Source organism: Anopheles gambiae, chromosome 3 (genome assembly GCF_943734735.2).
Source record: "Anopheles gambiae chromosome 3, idAnoGambNW_F1_1, whole genome shotgun sequence".
NCBI lineage: Eukaryota > Metazoa > Arthropoda > Insecta > Diptera > Culicidae > Anopheles > Anopheles gambiae.
In genome coordinates, this window is record NC_064602.1 from 34,249,983 (window position 1) to 34,274,757 (window position 24,775).

At 44.8% G+C, this 24,775-nt stretch overlaps 1 protein-coding gene and 1 long non-coding RNA gene across 18 annotated transcripts in view; both read left to right on the top strand.

The window, feature by feature from the left end:
- The window catches only part of LOC1271433 (CUGBP Elav-like family member 2), a 291,660-nt gene that overhangs the window by 238,503 nt on the left and 28,382 nt on the right, over nucleotides 1–24,775 (top strand). The window lies entirely within an intron of this gene.
- Nucleotides 7,976–12,351, top strand: LOC133393584 (uncharacterized). Its single transcript, XR_009766268.1, has 2 exons — nucleotides 7,976–11,758; nucleotides 11,842–12,351. It is a non-coding gene; the product is annotated as an uncharacterized LOC133393584 (long non-coding RNA).

Below are 24,775 nucleotides of genomic sequence, written 5' to 3' on the forward strand. Positions count from 1 at the left end.
GTAGAATATATACTAATCTATGACGAAGCTCGTTTTAGCTCGCGAGATTGCCGAACACATCATCCCGTCCCTAGCTCCCAGAGCCAGCCTTCAGGAGCGCGCGCGAGAGAGCGTCGGGGGGGGGGGGGGAAGCGATTAGTGCACTTTAAATCGACTCCAATTGCCGACAGCGAGGCAAGCTGCTGCCGCTGCTGCCTTGCGGTGATGCGGTAATAAAATTGCAACGGTTTCGCTCCCCGAACTGCCTCGCCATTCCACACACACACACCCCTATGTGGGGGTGGTGTATGCACAACGAACGAAACAACGAATTTATATGGGGGCACCACACCACCATCACACGATGCGTTTGTGTGCAGCAGCAATTGCACACGCCTAGTGGAAGACGAACATGTCTCTCTGTGATGTGACGCGGAAATGGTGGAAGTACTGAACCACCACCACACTGCTGTGCTGTTCCTGCTAACCATCGACACTTCCACCAGCCCGGAATGGCACTGGCAGGAATGTTTGATGGGCGACATTTTATGATTTGCTCATCCCGAAACACCCGAAAAATGAGCATTATGTAAATGTGATTTTGATTGCATTGTGACGCATGAAATGTCCTATTGGGAAGGGCCGCGCGGGCAGGAGAAATCTCTCAAGTGGATGCAATGGTGCGGAACAAGCGCTACGACAAAATGTGCTATCGATTGCAGCTGGAGCGCTTTTTTTTTCTTTGTCCCCTTCTGTCATTCTGTCTTTCAACAGCAGCAGCAGCAGCAGCAGCATCATCAGCATGAGGCAATATGCGTTTTATGCGTTTGACATAGTACGCCACACAAAAGCCAAACGGGCGTAGGGAGGCGGCTATTGATTATGAAGTGGTGGCTTGTTAGCGGCAAGCGGTTGGACAGTGAACACAGTCCACTTCACATGCGTTATGCTGCTGCTGTGAACGGTGCTGTTGTCAATTGATGTTTTCTTCAAGTGTCACCGGGCTGACGAGATGAATGAAGGTGATATGCACATGATGCTCTCTCTCCCTGCGGACACAAAGGTGTGACACATGTGACAAACGAATGTTGCACTTATGCGAGCGAGTTTCGAGTGTGTGTGTTTGCACTCGAGTGTGCTTGTTTGAGTGACGTTAGGATAGTATTAATATTCGATGCAGCTTTCTTAGGAACTAGCAAAATTAGTTGAAGCGGTTCTCTCCAGAGCGCCACGCTACAATGTATGGTTAGGAGATGTGGCTTATAAATTTAAATTGAATGCAAAATATGCTCCTAACCCGCTTAAAAACCCCGCGCATCCCCCATGTAGTTGTCGATACACAGCCTTTACCGTGTGTTTGTGGACGCTTCCCCGCCGGGTTCGGGAATTATATAGTTTACAGAGCAAACAGATTAGTGCCCCCCATTCGGTCAGAGTGTGCACAGTGCTTTGCAACTCCAACTCCACCTCACACACACACACAGCAGGGTAGGGACGGACTGGGCCGCCGTGCATTATACAAAAACCCCCTCCCGTTTTGCCGAAACGTTGCAAACCGACTCGTTAGCATTTGCTTACAATATTTTACATGCAGTTGCAAAGTGAAAATCTAGGACACGCAGCCTAGGCCAGCAGCAGCAGCAGCGCACCGGACCTCTTTTGTCCGGTTGTTACCGTAGTCCGCGGTAGTTGTTGGATAATTGGAAGGCAGGGAATGGGCAGGGGCCGGAAGGTTTAAATGGAGCAAAGTGGCTAATTATTTGGTTTGGTCGTACTTACCGCCATTTAGCGTGTGCGGACAGGAAAAGGCCATGATGGCCGTTTTGAAAATGAATCCAAACAGTTCGCCGTTGTACAATGGGAAAGTGCGCTGTTCTTTGATTTGTTTCGCACAGCCAATTTGTGCGGACATTTGTGGAGGTTTTTCGGGATTTCGGGCGTGTTTCAGGGAAAGGATGCGCGTAGCATTTGCATGAATATTGTACCCAACCGGCGGGATGTGATCGAATTGCAGAAAAGGCATTGGACACAAATTTCTAATCGATTAGTTTCGGGAGATGAAATTACTCGCCAGGCTTTTGTGTGTGTGTGTGCGTGGAAATTGGACAGCTTTTGTTGCTGCGTAATGTTTGTGATTGCGTTTTTGCGAGGGAGAGAGGTAAATCCATTTTATCCATTTTACGGCACACCAATCTGTAATAGCGTTGAGCTTCTGACTTTCAACGCACGCAGGAGTGATTGGTGCATGTGTGTCTCTGTGTCTGTGTGTCCGTGTGTGTGTGTCCTTTGTACAATATGATTGGAGGACGGCCAAGCTAGCAAAGTGTGTCACTGGAACGACCGCTACCCGCCCCCACCAAATCACGACAGAATGGAAATGCATAATCCTCTCTTAAAATATGTATTTTCCCAATGTCCCGGAAGTTTTACTCCCCACACGTTTTGTTTCCTTTCCCTCCTCCCTTATTGCATTCTACCGCAATCTCTGATGCTTTTTGTCAGCGGTGTGTTACCGTGGGGTGGTTTTTTCTATCCCCAAACGAAGCCCAATGGGTTGGAAACACACGTGCACAGCGAGCTTCTCGTCCTCGTGAGCGCCTAAACTAATATTTCTAAACGCCTGCCCCAATCAGCAGTCGCTTGGGCCTCCGGTTATCGGACGACGGGGGCCAGTGTTTGCGTAACTGCGTATATGTGTGTGTGTGTGTGTGTGCTTCGAAACTGTGTCTGTAGGTAAATGGCCCCGGTGCGCGCGGTCTTTATGAGGGATGAATAATAATGACGCCGGCGGAAATCCTTTCACCCGGTTCGGTGGATTGCTGCCCCGCTGGCTGCAGTGGGGTACGGTGGTCCAGTGTGCAGTGCAAAGGGCTCATCTCTCTTTCGCTCTCGGTGCATTAGTTGGAACGAGCTTCTTTTTTTTTTTTGTAAACTACAGCGCAGCGCAAACCACCATCATTCTGTCGCGTTTGCCAGAATCACATAATTTCCGCCCGAGCTGGGGAACGACGAGGTGGTATAAATTCCTTTCGAGAGGAAAAGGGAGGGGGGGATTACGGTTGCTGCACATCGTCGTCCACCTCCGTCCACCTCGTGCTATAGTGCTGACCGTTTTCGTCGCGTGCAGTGATAAACGTTTTCCGAATTAATCTCTCGCCGCTGGGAAAATGGATTAGAGCTGGTCACCGAGGGCTGATCCTTGTGTCCCACATTTGATACCTCCCTCCCTCCCCCCGTAATCCTCCTTCTGCGAACTACCGGCCGCACTGTGGCACACAAATTCATCCATATTCTTGTGCGGATGCGGGAAAATGCGGCCGTCCTCGGCGTTGATAAAGCTCAGCGAACGAGAACACTTTTGATGGACACACGTTTTCGTTTTTATTGGGAAGAGAAGGTTGGAACATTTCGCAGCACTTTAGGACACACAAACACACACACACACATACTATACACCGATACAAATTCAGCCGAAACGTATGTGTGTTTGTGGTCTGCGCGCTGGAAGAAGAGGATGTATGGAGGTCACACTTCAGCTGCGGATGAATGAACGAGCTAAATTGTGTAGTAGCTGTAGTAGCAAATTGAATAACGCGACCGCACGAAATGAATGTCTCGTCGCTGCTGCAACTGTGGAATGCAATGGAACTGTAGCTCCAAAAATGTACACTGGAGCAACTTTCCACTGTGACAGTTCGGGGTGCAAAAGTAGTAGTTGGACGAAAATTAATGCATCAAACTCTGGGAACTTTAATTCAATTAGCAAATTCTAATGATTTTTCATCTTCCGGGAAAAGGAGAGAGAGAGAGAGAGAGTGTAAGAGAGGACGCACGGGTTTTTTGTCCGGGCTAGATGGGGTGGTTAACGTGACGAGTGGACGAACCCCAGTATCAGCACGTCCACATTACCACAGTGACGCCAGCAGTTTGTAAATGAATGAGAAACATGTTTCATTCAACCTTTACGCCCCAGGGGGATAGCTGTGCGGCAAAAAAAACTATATGAATTAGCTCGGTATAAATAGTGTATGTGCTTTGAAATTAGATCCCATTATATGCATCCTCTGCAAACCCGTTGGTCGTATTCTATAGCATGTAGTAGTATATTCCCCTTTTTTTAAAAAGATGGGATGTAAGTATGAATAGAGAAAATCCTACATGACCGTAACATTTATTTCTGTAAACCGTTCATTCATTAAAGAATAGCACGACATAACTCGACCGCTCATTTATGTTTCATGAAGGGTGCTTTCTAAATATAATTAAACGAATACGTCATCATGGCTGAAATGGTTGAATTAAGTCCCTTTGTTCATGACGTATCCAGGGGTTTTTCCATTGTCATTGCCATTTTCCAGGATTGTTTTCGGTTGTTTTATTAAGGACTCAAAAATACGTTGTTACCCTGTCCGCAAATTCCACGTTTGGCTGCAAATTTTTAACCTAAACCCTTAAAGTATGCATTATACGCCCAAAAACGCCTAAATGTATGCAATTCGTTAGACAAAACTCTGGTGTTAAGCCTTTGTTACAAGCATTATCCTTTCTTTGATATCAAAAAAGGCATCTTCTTTGCGCCTAAATGTATACTGACTCTCAAAAGTGTGTTTTGATACTGTGTGTGTGCATTCATACTGTCTGATGGGACTTATCAAGAATCTTGTGTAGACACATCATAGCGAAAAATAATATACAAATCGTACTAAATACGAGCCTACCAGTACGTGATGAGAACTTCACCACAGCCCAAAAGACATACCAAAAACGGAAACGAAGGTCAGAGGCTTTTTGACCCGGCTGGAAAATACTTCTATTATGCAGTTCCAAATAAACATGAACCCCCGGGTAGTTAACCACCTTCTTCACCGACCACATCTTTTCTGTACCAAATACATATATATATATATGCTTTCGTTTGGTAGAACTTTTGCTCTGATGCAAGCAGTGTGTTTTTTGCTGTTGTCTTGCTTCCCGTTTTGCTTGATCTATGCTGCATATGCAACATTCCCCGGGCAAGCCGAACCGGATGTGTGGTAATCGTTTCATCGGTGTTTGGAGTGCTTTTCTGTGTGCCCCGGTGGCTTCTCCTGCCGCACACCGTGTCCTCATCCTTTCCCCCTTGCTCTCCTCGGTTATGATTTCAATCTGTCTGATTAGATGCAAATGTACATGACCGTAGAGACACTGTCTCGGGCTGCACGCTGGCAGCCCTCCATTGCCTACGGGGCTGATGAAACATGTCGAACGACGATAACGGAAGCAAGACGTCGTAGAGCGCATCATACGTTTGCCCTCGTCGTCGTCGTCGTCGTCGTCTAGCCAAGAAATTGGGTAGTGTGCTCTCGAGCCAAGACTAGAAGCGACCGAATCGGTTTGAAGATAGTTGATAGAACTATGAATAGTGCAGTACAGCTGGGCCTTGTGGGAATGGAAATGCTCGGGATGTCGTTGGCGTACTACGCATCATCGTGGTACCGGCTTCCCTCTTCCGGAGCCTAGTCAACTCCAACTCTCACCCACAAACACAGAAGACAGACAGAAACATTGCAGCAATGGTTACAATTTCCGTCATCCGCTTTCGTCCTTGGCCCGCTGTGATCTTCACCATTTCGGAACCGGAAACGGCTGATGGCTCTCTCATTCGTTGGCCTTTCGTTGGGTGGCTTCTTGCCTCTTGTTGTACCATTATCATTGCCATCGGTCGGTCTCACGATCACGCTTTCAATTCCTCCCAGAGCTTCCATTGAGAGACGGCTGGATGGTTCCAGGAGAGTCGCCAGCACTGGTCAAGGATGATGGTGTACGGATAATTGAAAGAAAATACCAAGACCTTAACGACATGTAGGCGCTCCGCTGTGTCCGACTAGTAGCCAGCCCCAAGTGACCGTTTGCTGTGATACCGCCGTCGAGGTTCCTATTTAATGATTTGCAGAGCCAAAGGCATGCTTTAAGCCTCTGGTCTGGTATTGGGATTATAAATTCATTATCTTCACTCCGTAGTAGTAGTCTCGGGCAAGAGGAGCAGCAAACAGTCAAGTGAGGGTTGAGATTTAGTGACGTTTCTTATTGTTGAATGTACAATTTTTGCTCCCAAGAAAAGGGATTTTGTGGGACGGATTACTGTTCTTCCCTAGAGGAGCATCAATAATCAGGCATCATTTCATGTTGGGATAGATTTACAAGCATTCAGAATGCATACCACGGTCTCAGTATTCCTGGAAAAGGTACAAAGCAGCTTATATTTAATGATGAAGGAGAAAACTTAGGAAAAGCATAACTTTTCCAACATACTTTAGGTCCAATAGTTCCTAAAAAGTAAACTATTCTGTACCTACGATGAATAAGCATGCCTTCCTGCATTCTTGACTACTTGTTTATCTAACGGTCGTTGAACTTTTTTCGCCTTTCTAGTCCTTGTCTTTCCCATTATTGCTGTTAAGTTCCAAGAAATCCTCCTTCCACCATCACATGCTGGCGGTGGTGGAGTCATGCATTACTTTCTGGATGGTTGATCCGGACCGATCGGTGAGTGCATTTGTAAGGGATGTGCCCGCCAAGACCAACCAAAACCTCCTCCTCACTGCTCTTCATTGCAACCATTTGCAATGTTCTGTTCCATCGTCATCGCAACCTCCTGAACCGTTGGACATGCAATACAACCCCAAACCCCAAAGTCGTGTGTGTATGCGTGTGGGGAGAGAACGGGTTTTGCAAAACAAATAAAGCGTGAATGAGCTTGGAACGTTTAGGAAAACCTCCCCTTTTTTGTATAAAAGATCGGGATGGGGGCAGGGACGGTGAAAGTTCATGCAAAAGTGGTGGTGGTGGTTTCGGGTATCATATGCGCACCGCTTCTGTGTCTGCTGCTCTTTGCTCCGGCCACCGGTAGTGCACTTTCCTTACACCAAACAACAAACCGTCCCGACCTCTCGGAGGTTTAGCCTGTGGTTGACTCCATTGCATGTGCTCGGTGTGTGTGTGTGTGTTTTGTTGTGCTTTACCGAGCGCTTCATGATCCTTTTCTGATGCTCAGTGTGTGTCTGCTGTTGGATGCTGTGCTCTGTTGATGTTGCCAGGAGTTGCGGTTGTTGTGGAGAAATCAATACAGAAACTTGAGAGTGCCCAGGAGAGAGTGGAGGACTTTTTCTAACTAAGAAGCGAGAATGTATGTGTGCTGCGTGTTTGAATATCGGTTGCACTGGATGGATTCTTTATCTTCCGTATCCTTGTAGAGCTATCTTTTCTATGGTTCCAGTAGTACCATACCTCTTATCACATTGTTCTCGAGCACATTTAATAAGTGTGTGCTCTTTTCCTTTTTTCTCCCACTGCTTTGTATTCTTTCCGGACATCTCCGCTGTCGTTATTTAGTAGAAGCGGACCTGACGGTACTTCCGGGCAACTGTTAACATCCTTGAAATCGAATGTGAATAATTCGTTTTTTGTGTTCTGTCTAGGCACTAACCACATACATCTCCCAACATCAAACCGGCCCTCCCCCATCTGGACCCTGTATGTGTGAAATAATAAATTTCCGTCTGTCAAAAAAGCAGATCGGTTCCGTCAGGTTCCTCTCTGCCACATCCTGCCGGTATTCCAAGGGCTTCTCCCGACCGGGAAATACGACTGATACGTACAGATCTGTCTGGGGATGTTTTTATTTTATATCATCTTGACACACACTGTGCCCAGGTGTCTCGGGGAAGCGTGTCGGTTGGGAACACGCTCCTTGGAGAACTACGTGGTGCACACCACATACACAGAGAGAAATGGTATTTCCACTTTGTTCTTTTTCCCCTTTTTTCCTTCATCTTCCGGCTAGAGGATTCAACTCCCCTTCGAGTGTCCACATCTTACCCTTCAAGGAAGACCGCAAACTATTCCGATAGTGTATGGGAGGGATGGATGGATTTATTTTGCTGATCTCGGGGTTAACCATAAAGAACCGATGGCAAAAACAAGAACCTCTTGCACCACCCCTCTCCCCCCCAATCGGCAGTTCACTTTCGCAGCCCGATATTTGTTGCAGTCAGTTGATACACGTTTGTCTTACCGTTTTGCTGAAGCTCATTGGTGATGGTGCCGTCGGATGATGGTCATTTGTTGGTGGTTGATTTCTTAACCTTTTTGCGTTTGCTATCTGGCGCTGGCAGCAGTATGTTGGTCGTCTTCTTCGCTGGACGGGAATGATTCATGGAATGCTTTTGAGGAGGAAGGAAAAAAACGACATACAATCCCGCAAGAAGGCAGAAGTCACGCACCTTGCATCTATCTCAACCTTAGGATTGGCCATCATTTTATCTTACTGTTCTGCTTGCTCTAGTAGTTTGAGTAACAGAAGCGAGTAGCACACTCTCACGAGGTGCTGATAATGTTTTTCGTTGCTCCTAAAGTAATGATCCCTCAAAAACGGCTTCGGGGAGTTCGTCCACCACCAAAGCGCTCCTCGGTTGAGGTGATGTAGCGTGTGCTACGGGCAGTCAAAACACATACACTTTTCGGTGCTACAATGCGGTGATAGTCCTCGATGTCTTTTTTTTTGTGGGTTGATTTTCCAAGCCTGTGTTGTTGCGGTGGAAAACCACACCCGGGGAAGGTCCCAAGATGAAGATAAAAGTCAGCAGGCAATTAATTTATGGTGGAAACGAATTGAGCCTACCAAGTACTGCTCGTGTTAAGTATTTGCAGCGCGGAGGTCATAGGGATTAATCTTCCCCCACAACCGTTGATTGAAAGCATCAAAATCCCCGTGGTGGTTTTGAAGCAAATGCGAAAGGAAAAAGGTTTTTTGGGGGACCAACGTCCGCAACAGGCCTCCAGAGAGATGCACCCCCACTGTTGGAAGCAAAGATTAACGAGAATTAAGCACCTGTTAGATAATCCTTGAAAGCACATAAATAGAGCACATTCAGAACATCCCTACCACGCTGAAACTGTTCGTTTCTAATTAGACAATCTACCTCCCAAGGCTTGCAAATTCACTACTTCTTGCCAAACGTGTAAGTTGGCTGTCATCGCACGGCTTTGTCGCAAATTTATTTGACACGCCTGCGTCGGCTGGCAGAACGCATTTATTGTCGAAGTTTGTTACGCAAAACTCACAGATGCATGCGACAATCCAGAAACAGTGGTGTTTGAAGCAAGTGAATGTTTCGTTGGGATTATTGGAGATATTCAGAAGGTTCACTCTTTTCGTGAATTCTACTTTGTGCGACATGTTATAAGCGAGTTGCAAAATTATCTTACTAATCGAAAACATTGCCGTTTGTCTGAATGCCCCCCTTTAAAACTACCGGCTAGATCTACGCGAAGCACATGATTATGTCGGCATATGCGATCCGCGCACGATGTGGACACTTACACTGACGCACTCTGCTCACTTGCAACCGCAACCGGTGCACACTCAGCAAAATTGCAATTTTACCAGACACATTCCCAACCGGTGCTGCAGACTTCCATTACGCCTTCCATTATTTGCCTCGGCCGCAAGAAACGCAAACGAACGCACTGAGTGTGTGTGTGTTTGCATTTGCAGTTTGTGGCAGTAACGGAATCGCACGAACGTAGAGTGTAAAGCTGCTCTCTTACAGTGCAAAAAACTTGCAGCGCTCACGTTTGCCATAATCATCGCGATGATTGGGGAGGGAAGAATAATGCATGGGAATCATTTCGTTGGTATAGGGGCATGTCATGAGCAAAAAGTCAGCAAAATGCCTAGTTGCCTAGAGTCGTCGTCGTCGTCATATTCAATTGCTTTTGCTGTGGCTGCATCGGGTTTGCCACCAAAGGGGGGGTCACTGTCAATTGGGGACCACAACCACCATCATCATTGCTGCGAAGGTTGACAGTCGGGCGAGTTTTCGCTCGATTGGAGATGGTGATTGTTGGTGGGAACAGGCGAAGCATAGTACTATTGCAACGCAATCATTGTTGGGCTGTTGCTGAGTTGTTGGAGCGTTCGAGATCTCGGTCTCTGAGCTCAGCAGACCTGTTTCTCATTTTTTGATTTATTTAGTATGCTTAAACGGTCCTTGGAATATTTTAATGCTGAATAATCCATAAATATACGATCATAATATAAAACAGTTTGTTATCCGCTGCTGTAGGGAGTAATCTTCAACAAAATTTAGCCGATGAAGAAATATTGGAGTTTGCTGATCTAGCTAAAGGCCGGGACATCAATAAATAGGGTGCAACAATTTATGGAATACATCAACACAGATGTCAGAAGTTTTCCAAAACACAACTTAACTTAAATTCATTTATAATTTTGACATCAGATTGATATGTTCCATATGATATACAGGATATGATTTCAATTTCAATAACAATTGTTCTTCTCCAACTCATTAATGTGTGAAAGTTTCTAAAGAACTTCTTCAAGATGTCTTATATAATTTGCATTCTTAGAGCCTTCTTACGATTCCCAGTTGTCTATCTCGGTGCTTACAATCCCTCTTGCTCTGTGATCTGTGACCTTAAGGCCACTTCTTCCTCACAACCAGTAACCACCTCAATCTTACTCTCTGTCACCTTTTTTCCATTACCCAACACGTCTCCTTTCAATTACGACATCTTCATTTCCATCGCCGGTAATCTACCCGCTACCGTGTAACGTGTGCTGGTGGGAGTGCCTTTTCTTTAGCCGGCTTTATTATTCTTTGGAAGTTTGTGTTTGTGGGGACTGTGTATGATTGCTCATTTGAATGTCGGTTTTACGGTCTGGCAAGCAGCAGCTCTAGTGAGTTTTGTGTGTCCTTCCCGTGTTCCATCATTTCACGGCGGCCTAATCCGGAATGTGGTCTTCCACGGTATATAAAGCACTCACACACACACACACGGTCCTTTCCCCCTGTCAGCTTTCTCACTTTCATTATGATGAGCTTGTCTCGGTGTTATGGTCGCCCGGGCGAAGAATTGACAACTGCTATCTGGCTGTCGATATCTCTATCATCCAGCTCATCATAGTCGCCTTACTAACAACAACTATTCACATAGACAGTACCATTATGCGCATATATCATTGTTACAGAGCCAACATCAAAGTACATTAACATACACACGTCGCTCGGGTGTTGTAATGAATGAATGTTCAACTCGGCAAGGTAGAAAGTGCGTTCGTCGCCGCGTTGCCATACGAATCGCAAAACAATCCGGTTCCGGCCCACCACATCACAAACAGGACATACCCAGGACTGGGAATGGTCCCGCCGGGGTACGCCTGGCGGACTATTGTTTGTGTTGTGAATGCAAAACCACCCATCTCGTACGACACGGACACACTCGTCACAGTTATCAAAGAGGGCCAGGCGACGGCAAGCACGAGCAGCAGAAACCGCGCGCCAGCTTTGAATAATGACTAAATCTAAAGACTGCTTTGCGCGTGGTACGTGTGGTGTGTGGTGGTACCTTTGCGGAACATTGTCGTTGTCGGTTATGGCTTATGACTTTATTATGATTGCTCTGCACTACCTTTTGCGTAGGTCTCTCTCGCTGTGTGTATGTGTGTTTTGTAGCGCGGCAAATCGAAATGTTGTTCCAACGGATGAACCTGTGAGCGCTTTAGCTGTCGAAAGTCGGCAGCAGTTGAGACGGTCTCGCTTGTGATAAATTCAATATTTCGTACACTGTGCATTCCAAAGTCTAATCCAAATATTTTATTTATCTTTCTTCCAGGTAAGCGAATCCGGGAAATGCGTAAAAGCAAATAAACCTGCTCGTTGGAACGTTTTCGTCCCTTTTCAACACCGAAACATACAGTCAGTTAAACGTATTTATGGTGAGATAAGCTCTCTAATATCAAATTACAGCCCTCCCGTGTTCGGGTTTCGTCGCCTATTTTCATCTTTTTTCTTCTTTTAGTTCGTGACAAATCCGGGAAAGAGAGTGAGAGCCTGGACCATAAAATGAATGTTTTGAATTGCATTAGTTTTAAATTTTTAATTGCCACGCGGGCGACCAACAAAACCGACCCGCCGCCGTCCAGCGGCGCTGTTTTATGCGAGCGCCAGCCAACCAGCCAGCCTGCCTGTTCCGTTTTATGACAGCGCTTGGAAAGTTTGCTGATCCTTTTAACACTCATTTTCCCGGGCACATTTCGCTGGCGCGACAAACGGCTGGCGGCGTGGCGCTCTCGACGTTTGTCGGTATGGGCATGGGAGATTTGTTGCAGCAGCAGCACCAGCAGCTGGGACACTACTGATGCTTCCGTCGTCTCATCAGCACCGCATCAAGCGCCCTCTCAACCCTCATAAACACTGCAATAAAATGGCCATAAAGCTCCGGTTGATAGAATTGCGAAGAGGGACAGAGCGCGAGAAGACGAAAGAGAGGCGTGCGATAAAAACCTCAAACATTAGAAAAAAGAACAAATCCTCGCGCTCTTTGTTCCGCGGCTGCCGCGCAACGTAAAACTTTACATCGTTGACAATTTGTGCTAGCAGTTTTTTTTTTTGTTGTTCTTTGCTTCTGCTCTTGTTGTTATTTTGTAGTTTTGACCTTTTTTTCTCCTCTTCTGTCACTTGCGCGAACGATACAGCGCAGTATGCATGGATCATAAAAGTCAGAGCCGGTGCGAGAGATAGAGGTTCGTTTCTTGTCGCTTAATGCGCCAGACCCTCGTGCCCCGGGTATGTTACATTGCATTGCAGGCCGCAAGCTAAGCCCGCCCGCTCCCCCGGTGCAAGCCAAACCCCGTTGGAGGCACAGGACACGCGCGCAGGAGCAGGGAGCCACTGCTGAAAAGGCATTAAAATGTGTCAGAACCAAAATTAAAAAATATGAAATATGCAAATCCCAGGCCTTTTTTAGGTGCCCGGTGCGTTTACTACTGTCTTGACCCGGGAGCATGTTTGCATTCACAATGGGGTGGGTCGTCGCTGGACGTGCGCAGTGCAATATAATACGTGCCCGCCACGCGGGCGGACCAACGGCGGACAAAATTTGAAATTTGATGATTTTTTTGTCACCTTGCTTGAAGCGGGATGGAAGGAGGCTTTTTTATATTAAATTTTTGAAGGATAGTTTTTTTTTAATTCTGTTTCTTCACGACACACTACAACAAACGCGTCAGCGTCAGCGATTTTAAGTCACTGATTTGCAAATAATCAACACTGCGCACCATTCGTCAAACGTTCTTTCTGTCGACCTCTGCCGGCCGCCCATTAATGTCGAATTGTGTTGCCCAGGCCGTTACTCCTTTTGCGGCTGTGGCAAACGCGACTGACTGCACGATTGCGGGAAGTGCGGGACTGCAAGTCTTTCAACACGCCGTCCACGGCGCAAAAGGTGTAAATCATGACAAGACGTTTGACTGGCGGTACGTGATCAATTTGTCGCATTGAAATTGAAACAATTCATTCGCACGCCCCGCGCCCGAGACATGACAGAGAGAGAGAGGTGCAGTCTCGTGTGGATGCTTCGATTGAAGATGATGACCGAAGAGGATGAGAGACCTTGTGCATAATGTGCAACGCTTTACACGCTTGTGGTGACGACTTTAAATCAAAATAAATCTTCCCATTTGCCGTATCGCCCATCCTTTCGGGGCAAATCTTTTCGACACTACTCCTTTCTCGGCACACACAATGCTCTGCTGCGGGGTATGTGTGTGTCAAAAATTTGGCTGATCCCTGTTTCTGGTGTGCAATTTAAAAGAGCCGAAAAATTACGATGCATTCAAATGTGAAGCTCGGAACACCGGCTGAGGTGTGTGCACCTCGGCGTAGGAAATAAAACACGGTCTTTTCCTATGTGAGTACCAAAAGGCAATCATAAAAACGTTTGCTGAAAACCCCCGCCATCCACAGTGTACATCCCATTTTGAAGATGGCGACACAGGGCGCTGTTGTGCCCCTGCCGGTGTGTAGCAGTGGTGGTGTTGAAAATTTTCCACATTCTTATCACGTATGCAGTAAATTTTACGGTAGGGGAATGTCAAAACTTGCCACATCCCTCATACTCCCTGCGTGTGTGCGTTTCTTGCTGATCCAGCCCGGAAAGTACAGAAGGAGTGGGCAACGTGAGACAGTGTCCACCAAGTACGGAAGGGAAAGCAGGGAATAAAATTGTTTCGATTTTTGGGAACGCTCCTTCCGCACAGAAATGCCTCACACTTTTGTCCGCAGACGTGTTGGCAATAACGTGCAAGAAAGTATTTCGCTTTTTAGGCGGCTACAGTTGTTGCCACAAAATGTTGTGCTTCTAAGATTCTAATGGTGGAGCCCTTTCCGTTTTAAGTTCGTACGCTTCGTAAGTTCGTAGTTCGTAGAGATTTCAGCCTGTCAGCTGTTTGCATTGTATAGCAGTTTTTGAGCAGCTATCTAAATGGGTATAATATACAGGTGGGATTATCCCAAGGTGTATGAATTTAGAAGACAGATTTTTATCGCTTCTGTTTCTGAATGAAGATTTTAAGAGTATTTTGAGTATTCGTCAAGCCTCCAGAAAGCTTGTTCCAGAAGGCTCCTGTCAAAAAGTGATATTCAAAATTGGTTATAAAAAACATGCTATGAGACCACTTGATACACTTTGATTCTGGATTCCACCACCAGATCTCTTTAATGCACCTTGGGATAAATGTAAACACCAACTTGTTTGGCCATTTTTCGAGCATGTACTCGAATTTAATTCTAGCTTTGAGGCTAGAATAATCTAGACTGAAAATTGCAGGCTAGTTTTGTGTGTGGTTTTGTATGGAGTGTTTACATGATTTCAGTCTCCAACTGTCAAACTTCATATAAAGAACGGACTACAATCGTAAAGGGCCCCGTTGACAGTTTTGCAACAATTGCTGCCTGTAAAATCTAAACTTTTGACTGTTTGGATTACCCTTTTTGTCTTTAAATTATACATTTTTCCACTTATAAATTTTATAAAGATATTATATATTTTCCAAGGCATTAGCTAATTTTTAAACTCTTTTAAGTTCTTATCGGTAAATTAAACACATAATTCAAATGTTTTTTTTTTTAAAGAAAATCAGAATTAGTTTTAACCAAGTTTCAATTCAACTGGAAATTATTTCTCATCTTATTAAAGTCTCTGGGAGCTTCCAAAATCGCCACAAACATTGTAATATTTTGACCACTTAATATTAATTACAATTGTTATTTAATATTTTGACGACTAGACAAAACTATGTTCGCTAAAGGCAAAATTTGAAACACACTGTCTACATTTAAAATCAAATTAGGCGACTCGGATGCACTATTGTGCGGCAACCACTGTATCTGATTTGGAAAACTGGAAATGCAAATAAGAAAACTGCTCCCTAGATTTCATTCACCTTATTTGACATTTTATTTCAAATTCCACGCCATTTTTAGCTCGAAATCATTAAAAAGAAACCAGCGAGACGGTAATAAATTGAAGAGATCATTGACACCTGTCACTCATATTTCTAATAATAGAAGCGAATTTTCCCCCTCTGTATCTTGCAAAACACATTCCTCTTGTGCCCTCTTCTCCAACGTGCAAATAATAGAAAATCTTTCCCCGTATTCCCCATTTTTCCACTTATTATAATGCTGCACTGCAACCAAAAGCCATGCTGAAAGCATAAAAGGACACAGCCACACATAGAGAGTAGATTAGAATGGTGTGTTTCATCTGCTGACACCGAACATTCATTTCATGCCGTTTCATTTTTTCTCCCCTACCCCCCCCCCCCTCCCCCTCTGCGTGTGGTATGTAATGTGAAGAAGATGTTTTATCACGTGGTAGCGTACCGAACGTGCGCTATGATGGGTGTTTCTTGTTTTTGCATCGCAATATGAAGCATTATTATTTGCCTCTACAGAAGCAGCAGCAGCGTCAATTGTGAAGGTGTCTTTTTCTTTTCCACCTTAGAAAATACTTAACAGACTTATGTGTGCGGGTACTGTTGCAGTTGAAATAGGAGACCATTTTGTGATGAGCAGTGTGGGAGTGCTCGTTAGAGCAGGTGTGCCCAGGCAGGTGCTTCCTACACACCAAACACAGCGATTGGTCGTTCCAGATAAGACGCGCAGTGCAGAGGAATAACTTATGCCACAGTTTCTCTGTGTGTTCCCTTTTGTATCTATTAGAGGAAGCTTGTCCAATTCAGGGGAGTCTTCAAGAGGTGTAGCGTTGTATTTGCTGACGCCCACACGGTGGTATGCCTGTTGAGATAATGCAATATAATGTATACGAGTTGATAACTTGTAACGTCAAACGATCGCGATGCTGTGCTGATGAATAATGTTGTTGATGATTGCCTATCGATGATTTTTCCAGTGCCTTGAGAAAGGATGCCCATTCCCTTTGGGAGTGTGTTATAGTTCCACGAAAAAAGGTAGAATCTCATTAAAAACGTAGAGTTGATGTTAGTGCATTGGTTCCATGCTATCGGCTTCGGCTTGCAACGAGCTATGAAGCGTTCGGTTTACGCTTTCTTGTCTGTTTTTGGATTTTTTTTTTAAACCATACGGACCAGCGTTTGTTGCTACATACACAATGTTGTACATAAATTGACTCTTTTTCTGTCTGTTGTATACCGGTTTGACATACACTTTAATTACTTTCTTTCCGAGAACTCGTTACCACAGCATCGGTAGCAAAAATTGCCTGCTGAAATCAGGAACTTCAATTTGTTGTATATTTGCATTTCATCTTTTTTATTTTTTGTAAAATGATTTATGTTTCTGAGTATTTCATCGTAATAATTAGTTTTTCCTTTTCTCATTGTTGTACAAAATCGTTTCATATTGTCACATAATGCGTATTTATTCCTATTATTTCAATTTTCATTTATTTGTTGTCTTTTTTTTTAAGACCTACGAAAACAGTTTGTAGTTTCGCTGCCCACTTCAACGACACACCGTATGACAGAAGAAGAAGGTCAAAGTTGTGATTGCGAACAATGGAAGTGCAGGAAATTGTTAGCTGACAAAGGAACTGCTGATCCATCAACAGAATTACGGTTTGCTTCGGTCGGGTTATTCCTATCCTTTCGCTCCGTGCCGTGCCGTGTGCGGTTCGTCGTGCTTTCCACATCACTTGCTAAAGAACTTCACCCGGGGTAGCCCGAATGTAGGCCTCTTTTTTGTTGCTTCTACTTTCTGTCGTGAAGTATGTTACCGCATTCCTTAGCCAACTGGTACAACCCTCCCCCGGAGGAGAGTAACCAAAACCAGGCCGTAGAATGCCGAACAATAATAATGGTCGGTGGTGTGTTTATTGAGGCAGCAAATTTTACAGGAAAATAGTTTTTTTTCTTCTTTCTACTGCTTTCCATCTTCTCCGATTGTTATCGGTCGCCAATGGGAGGCAGCTTTTCGCTTTGCTTTCACTTCTTAATTCCCCCCACCCACATTGCTGGTTTCCTGCAGGTTTGTGCAGTTGTGAAGCTCCACTAAATCGGGGTTTTTCAATGCCAAGCATTTATTCAGCCGTGGATTGGATGGGTTGCCTCCTGCACAGCTGCACCTTATTGTACGGATAAGGGATTGTTGCAACGCTGTTCTGGATGCTGGTTTGGATTGGTCTTTTGTTCTCTGTCGAAAACTGTCCATTCGGGCAAGTTGATTCAGGAATAATGATGGAGGAATGTTTTGGCGATGCATTTAATTTGGATTGCGTCGAAAGGGCACCGAACTGGGCTGAAATGCTTTGCTAGAGTTAACTCAATCTCAATCCAAGTCATCAAATTAATTTCATCGTTGTGGATGGCTTAAAAGAGTCAAATAGTATACAAAAAGCTGTAAAATTCTTAGCCCTGTATGACTGGAATTTTAAATTCCCTGCAGTTATGCACCTTATTACCCATTTTTCCCAACTTTGAATCTATTTTAAAGCTGTTTTACATACGGGTATGGGGGGTAACATTTGCTAGTTCCACTTCCTGGCACTGTTACTTCCCCTTTTTTTGAGTCCCGTTTGTGGGTAACATATCCTTCCCCAGTCCATCATATGCATGCGGTTGCCGCAAATAGTCTTCCTGTGCCATAGTGGAGGGGACTACTCAACGACACAAAACCAGTAACCGGAACGCGAAATTAGACGACAATCCCAAACCATCCTCAACACACAGAAAATCCAACTCAAACTGTTTGGACAAAAACTAACATCAACCACTGGGCTGCACTACTGGGTGGTGGTGGTAGTGGTGGTGCATGTAAAAGACAGGCGCATGTTTTGTGGAAAATTAAAATGTGCACTGACATTAAAAATAATATTTCATAAACCCACCACCGACAACATGTTGGTTGCGCTCTTTCTCTCTGCGTTTTGTTTTTTTCTTTTTCCTTTTGGTTCCACTCTCTGTGGATAGTGGAGCCAGAGAAAGAGGTTTTCAGGGTGAGGCAAAAAGCGGGTCCGCACCAGAGATGCATTCAACCAATCGCATAAAATCCGGCGAAACAACCGGCACAGAAGCCGGAAAACTTTAAGTACAGCTACGTGATTTCGCTGCCGCCGAGGACACACCAACACACCTCCCCTTGGTGTGCTTCACCACAGTTTATGTGTGTGCGTTTGGTTCGCGAGCGCTTCGAACCTACACCGGCGGGGGAATGGAGAGCGCATAAAGAATATTAATTCCATCCTGGGAGCATAGAATAATGCGCTCCTTCCCGTTGTCGTCGTCACAATGACTTTTCCTCCATTCCGCCTTGCAATGGTTTGCTGTGGGGCTCTGGGTTTGTCCCCTGGACATCTTTATGCACGGTCCCGTGTGGATAAGGGGGGGGGGGGGGGGGAGCACAGCACAATATGCTTCCGTTTGGTCGGTGCATCGTGCACATCAACCCGAGTGTGCAACCGAACTGCCTTCCTTCTTTGCCCGCACGCTAAGTACAATTATGATTTTACCCTTTTGTGGTGTGGCCTTTGCTCTCGCTCACACACGCACACAGATCCAAACAGCCACAGAGACTCTTGCGAAGGACTTTGTGCAGGATATAGGGGAGCAAAGGACGGGAATGTGGCCAAGGTTTGTGGTAATGAATGAATAAGTGGTACGCTGTGTGGCAGCAGCAGTGGTGCTTATGCAAATCCATCCTCCACCCCAGCCCTCCCAGAGAGCGCACAAGGATAATGATAATGTAAAAACCGGGACTAAAAATGCACCAAACACGGAGACAGAGGCCGCGCTGGCTGGCTCAAAAAGCGGCGCAAGCAACGAACCCTGCGCACCGAAATGTGTTCGTATGTGTGCGTTTGTTTTTATTTATCTTTAATTACAAAATGCCTGACATGATTTCGAGTTCATCGTGTGTTGTGTTTGTGTGTTATGCGGTTGTTATTTTTATGACTTTTGTGGTTTTTGTGTTTTTTTTTTAATGAAAACCCCGCTTTTTCAATTTGCTCACAAAAACCACAAAAAACGCTGTGGCAAAACTCATTTCTGATTTTAATTTAAATTGCCCTAAAAAATAACTATCCCTACGATTTAATTAATTGACATATATTAATTCATGATTTAAACGTTTTCCCAAAACGAGCAGCTTGGGAGCTTAGCTTTTTAATCATTAATGGGCAAAATGCATCGAATGTATTATTTGCACACACCACCACATACGATCAGGTGTGTGTTTGCGTGTAAAAGCAGCACCAGTTTTGCTTGCCGCGCACCGCGTGTTGATTGGTATTGAATTATTTCATCAATTTTTCGGTGGTGATTGCTATTGATATCGGGAGCAGGTTTTGTCGGGATTTTAATGACGCGCTCCTCCTCCTTTCGTTCAAAATTCCCTGCAACGGAAAGCTGTTGAACCAATTTGCGCGTTTTTGGCGCTAATCACCGCGGTGCAGAGCCTTTTGACACACGGGCGCCGCTTAAATTGCGTTTCGGTGCGTGAGAGGAAGGCACAACTACTAAAACATGAATGTTCAATCAAAAACTAGCGTAATTCACACACGTCTGGTGCAATTTTCGAAGGGCATTAAAATTTCATTAATTAAAAGCGTGACTATAAACCTAAAAGATACGCAAAAATTCGTTTTATATGTATTGAACGTAAAGGGCAATATTCAAACCCGTTGTTCGAATTCCAAAATTTCTGACACGCAGTCGCGTGCGTTTCGCAGCCACACTAAATGCAACTTAAATTGCTTTTGTGTCTCTTCTGGCTGTCACGTCACCGTTGTGTGGTTTCAGTGTCTATGTTAAGCGCCACGTGTTGGCACTCGTCTGACGCCTAGGCATTGGCATTAGCTCTGGCCGTTTCGACGATGACAAACGATTAGCCAACACTCCTTCCCCCCCGGGAGGAGAGTGGACAGTGTGCAATGAGTGTGCAATTGTGTGCAATTTGCAGCAGCAGCAGCAGCCAGGCTTGTTGCTGACCAACTGTTGTATTTGACTGTGCACACGTCCTTCCTATAGGGAGGGGAGCCTGGGCAAGAGCAAAAGGCAAGGCTAAAGTGTCTCGTCGTTGTCGTGCCTTCGCTCGTTTCGCGCTTTATGGCCACGCGGAAGTATTATGCTCGGTGTTAGTGTACAGCAGGGCACCGGTGGATTTCGCGGATCATGCGGTGGTGGGAACCGAGTCGAGTCGTAAAATTTGATGGCAATGATCAGCATTTACAACTGCACTCACACACATGCACACTGGCGTCCGTGGCGCTCATGTCAGAGCACAGCGTAAAGGAGGGGGAAAATGGGAAAAATTAAGAGTCAAGTCGCATATGGTTTTAATTACATTTTAACTGCAGCCACCATTAGAGCGGCGGCAGACGAAAATCTCTCTCTCCGTCTGGACGTTTCCCGTTTGTGGCTGCAGGGCCAACGGGTTTTGGAAAGTGGAAGAAAAAAGAGTGAATATTTAAACCATTTCGCTTGATAAAATTCAGTTTGGTAGTGCAACTTGCCACACAAGAACATTAAATCTGAGGACAATATTTGTGTGCCTAAGTAAAATGGTAAAGATAAGGACATTTGGTTCCATTTTCTTTTCATTTCCATTGTATTTTATTGTAGTTTTTTGTGAGTTTCTTTTGCCTAAACCTGTTCTGCATCATCAACACATTCGTCATTGTTGCACCAGGCATCCTAAACCGGATTTCCGAAGCAAAAGATTGGAATTTATGGCTGATTTATGCTGAACCATGACTGTGTGATGCCTTGCCACCCTGTCAACGTACTAAATGCAACCGATCAAAACATCGATTGCGTACGTTCCGTCCAGGTTTTTGTCGTCATAAAACATGCTAGGCCATTTTTTAATTTAAGTTTTTTGGGGCGTTACCTTCCCCTAACATGCCCGATGCATTATTTGCATATTTTTTGCCACCCACCGCTGCATCCACATCAATAAACCCGAAATGCGACGAAAAGAGTGTGCGACGGTCATCGGTATAAATCTTTACACCATCGATGCGGCTGCATTTTGTTCACTGAGCTAGGAGGAGATAGATTAACTCAACCTCCATTCTCCATTTTCGAAGCCCCAGAACTATGGAGGAAGTTGGCGTACAAAAACACGTCCCTCGTTGCTCAATAATTCTTCCCCCCAAAACCGAGCATCCTTTCTTGCGTATTGAAATGTAGCCAACCCCCCGCTCAGTAACTGACTTCTCGGAAAGTTTTTCCCCCGGTACGAAGGGAATAGTGAAACATGTCGATGTGCCCAATCTTACCGTCGTGCCGGATGAGTGTAGAGATCGTGAGAAAGGGTGAAGAAAAGAAACGCCACTTCATGAACAACGATGGAGAACACTCTTTTGCATCGGGACAAAAGGGAGTAGCGCGTAGAGATAGCACTGGTGAACGTGGGGAAGACGTCGTATGAATATAATTCACGCATTAGTTCACATATATAGCTGCAGCGCACCGCACGCCGTCTTCCTCTCAGGGGTTACGACCCCACCCAGTGATGCAGGGGGCGAATAGAAATAATTCTTTTCTTTCACCGCACCTTTTATCCCAACGGAAGACGGAGTGGGCCCCTTTCAGGAAGTGGAAGTCAGCCGGATGGCCAAAAAGTACGTGAGACAAAAATGAACACACAGACACACACATACCGGACAGCTACTACTGCTGCTGCAGCATCGGATTCCCTTTTTTTGGAGGAGGGAATGGAATTTATTCGTGCAGAAGATGTTCATTCTTTGGAGCTTCATAAATTTCGTACACTTTTCTAGTGAGGAAATGTAAAACTTTGGGTGTCACTGAGTGTATAGTTGAAAGTAGTACATTATTGTGTGAGTTAGCTCATTGTCATTTGAATATTGAAATATAGATTGAGGAAGTATTGGTCTATTTATATTTCAAAAATAAAATATTTTCTAAATATTCAGACTTTTGAACTGATAATCTCCATCAAACCATATAACGACCTGCAATAACCGAGTGTAGACAAAACTGAGTTTCGTCGCTTGTTTTTTGTTTTAATTTACAGTCGTTGCCACTTAATTATGGCTCTAAGGCATCAATTTTTGGCAGTGCGCGTCAACTTTTGACTCTAACGCACCTATTTTTGTCTGTAAGTCATCAATTTTTGACTCCTGTAGGAATCGTGACAGTTTTACAAGGTATTTAAGCAGATTTTTTAACATCTCATAAAATCTCTTACATCTCATCTCATATTACATCTCATAAAAAAATACAAAAACTGTGTAAATTGATTGTTTCTTGAGAAAAAATTATGAAATTTAGAAATTCAAAAGCTTTTGTTTACAGCTGAAAATACGTGCCAATTTTTTTCACTCCATTAAAACTTCCAAAATTGGCAAAACAACTGTTTTATTTTAAATTCTATCAATAATATGTTTCACTGCTTAACTTAATTTCAATCATTTCAAAACACACAGTTTCAGAAATTACTTAAAATTTTGTTAATAAAGCGATTGACTCACAGTCAAAAATTGATGTCTTGGAGGCAAAAATTGATTCGCACTGTCAACAATTGAAGATTTCGAGGTAAAAATCGTGACACACTGCCAAAACTTGGTGCCTTCGAGACCAAAATAGGTGAATTAGAGTCAAAATTTAGCGGCATCAACTGTATTTCAAATTTTATATAGAATTACATACGTCATTGAAGCTGCAGTGGTATGTTTGTGGTGACATACCTGATGTATGCTACAAGTGTCATACAATGGGATGACTGTTGGAAAACATGCGTTTAAGCATCAAAAAAAGGAAATTGTGTTATTTCTCGTGTTGATTGTAATTACGCACTACCTTCAATAATAGATCATTGCACATGACATGCAGAACAGTTTTCAATTACAAATGATTCCTTTGGCATGTATCGAATGCCACATCATGCTTGCAGGAAAAAAGGATCTAATTAAATCCTGTCTTCTGCAGCAAGCAAACTTCACCAACAGAAATGCCTATGCTTCGGAAGGAAACAGAGTTACTCTTAATTAGTTAATTTCCCCCCGAAGTCACAACCGTCATGAATGACAATGCGCTCTAGCCAGTTTTCTCGGTATCCGGGGATAGTTAATTAAAAAAAATCCTTATCACACTACTACCCAGAACCACCAGCAGCAGCAGCGACAGCCGCATCATTTTCACATCTCATTAGCGCGCGTGTCGTCGCGTCATCGTCATATACAGAGCAGCCGGAACCAGCTTCGGCTGAAACCACAGTGTCGACTTGTTGTTGTTCTCTAGCCCGAAAGCATTTCCTTCCGCTATCAAATTGATTGATAGTGTGGTGGTGGTCGTATCACCATCACACTTCCATCATGAATCTGTTTCTAATGGGGGGAAAAGGAAGCGGCAAGAATGGTCCACGAAGCGCCGGCTTCATCCATCTTGTTGCTGGGCTGTGTATGTGTCAGGAAAACAGGCAAGATGACACTGTTGCACGTTTTCCCTGCCCTGTCCTGTGTGTGTACTACGTTCCGAGAAGCTGTTGGACAGTGCCGAAAAGCGGGGCTCTAATTCGTGTAATTACAACCAATTCTTCTCGCATTCGCTAACTGGAATGTAAATATTTGGCCTCCTGTTTTTACCCCGAAGCGCCACCGATGATGATGATGATGTGTTGTTACACGACGCTCACGACTACTGCTCGATGTTCCCTTCTTGTGAGAATTGTGTCCCGATAAAAAAAAGGCACAACAACATCTCCTGCAGCGTGTTCCGCACACACTATAGCTCGTTTTGAGGCATCATCAAGTGCCACCAGGACACAAACCCCCAGCACAACAAGCACACAGCCTGTGCCGATAAATGGGGCACGTATCACTTTCCGCGATTGTTTGGTTGGTTGTTTGTTCGCGTTATTGTTGATTTAAGAGTGGGAAAAATCAACTATCAAATAGCGTGGCGAATATAGGAGGCAATGGGGAGCAAGCTTTCCCGCAAGGATGGGGCAACGCATGGGATCGAGCACACTTTTGCAGCCACTACTACTGCTGCTGCTTGAAAAATAAGATAAAGCGTACTGGGGAAAAGCGCATCTCACCACGTGGAAAACAAACACAAACACACACACAGACAGACACATGCTCATATGGGATGTGATATACCAGTCTGGGTTTCGAATTGGAGAGTTGAAGTTGTCAGTCAGAGCGACCGTTTTCGTTCAACCGGTGCGACGCGGAACCCGCCACCATTTGCTGCTAGGGCACCACCACTACGGGAAGGAAAATATGTTTACTTCCCACCTTCCCTTATCATCCGCATCCATATCCACCACTAGCAATGGTATGTGAGGAGGCAGTGGTGCTCTTTTCGGTGTTTGACGAGCTCCGCTCCTGTGTTGTTCCTGCCATCGCTGGTGGTTGTTTGCACATTTATTATGCTATTGTTCTCGCGCGTTTGGAGCAACTCGATTCCCTCGACTCCTTCCATCCCTGGCCATGCTTTCCCTTT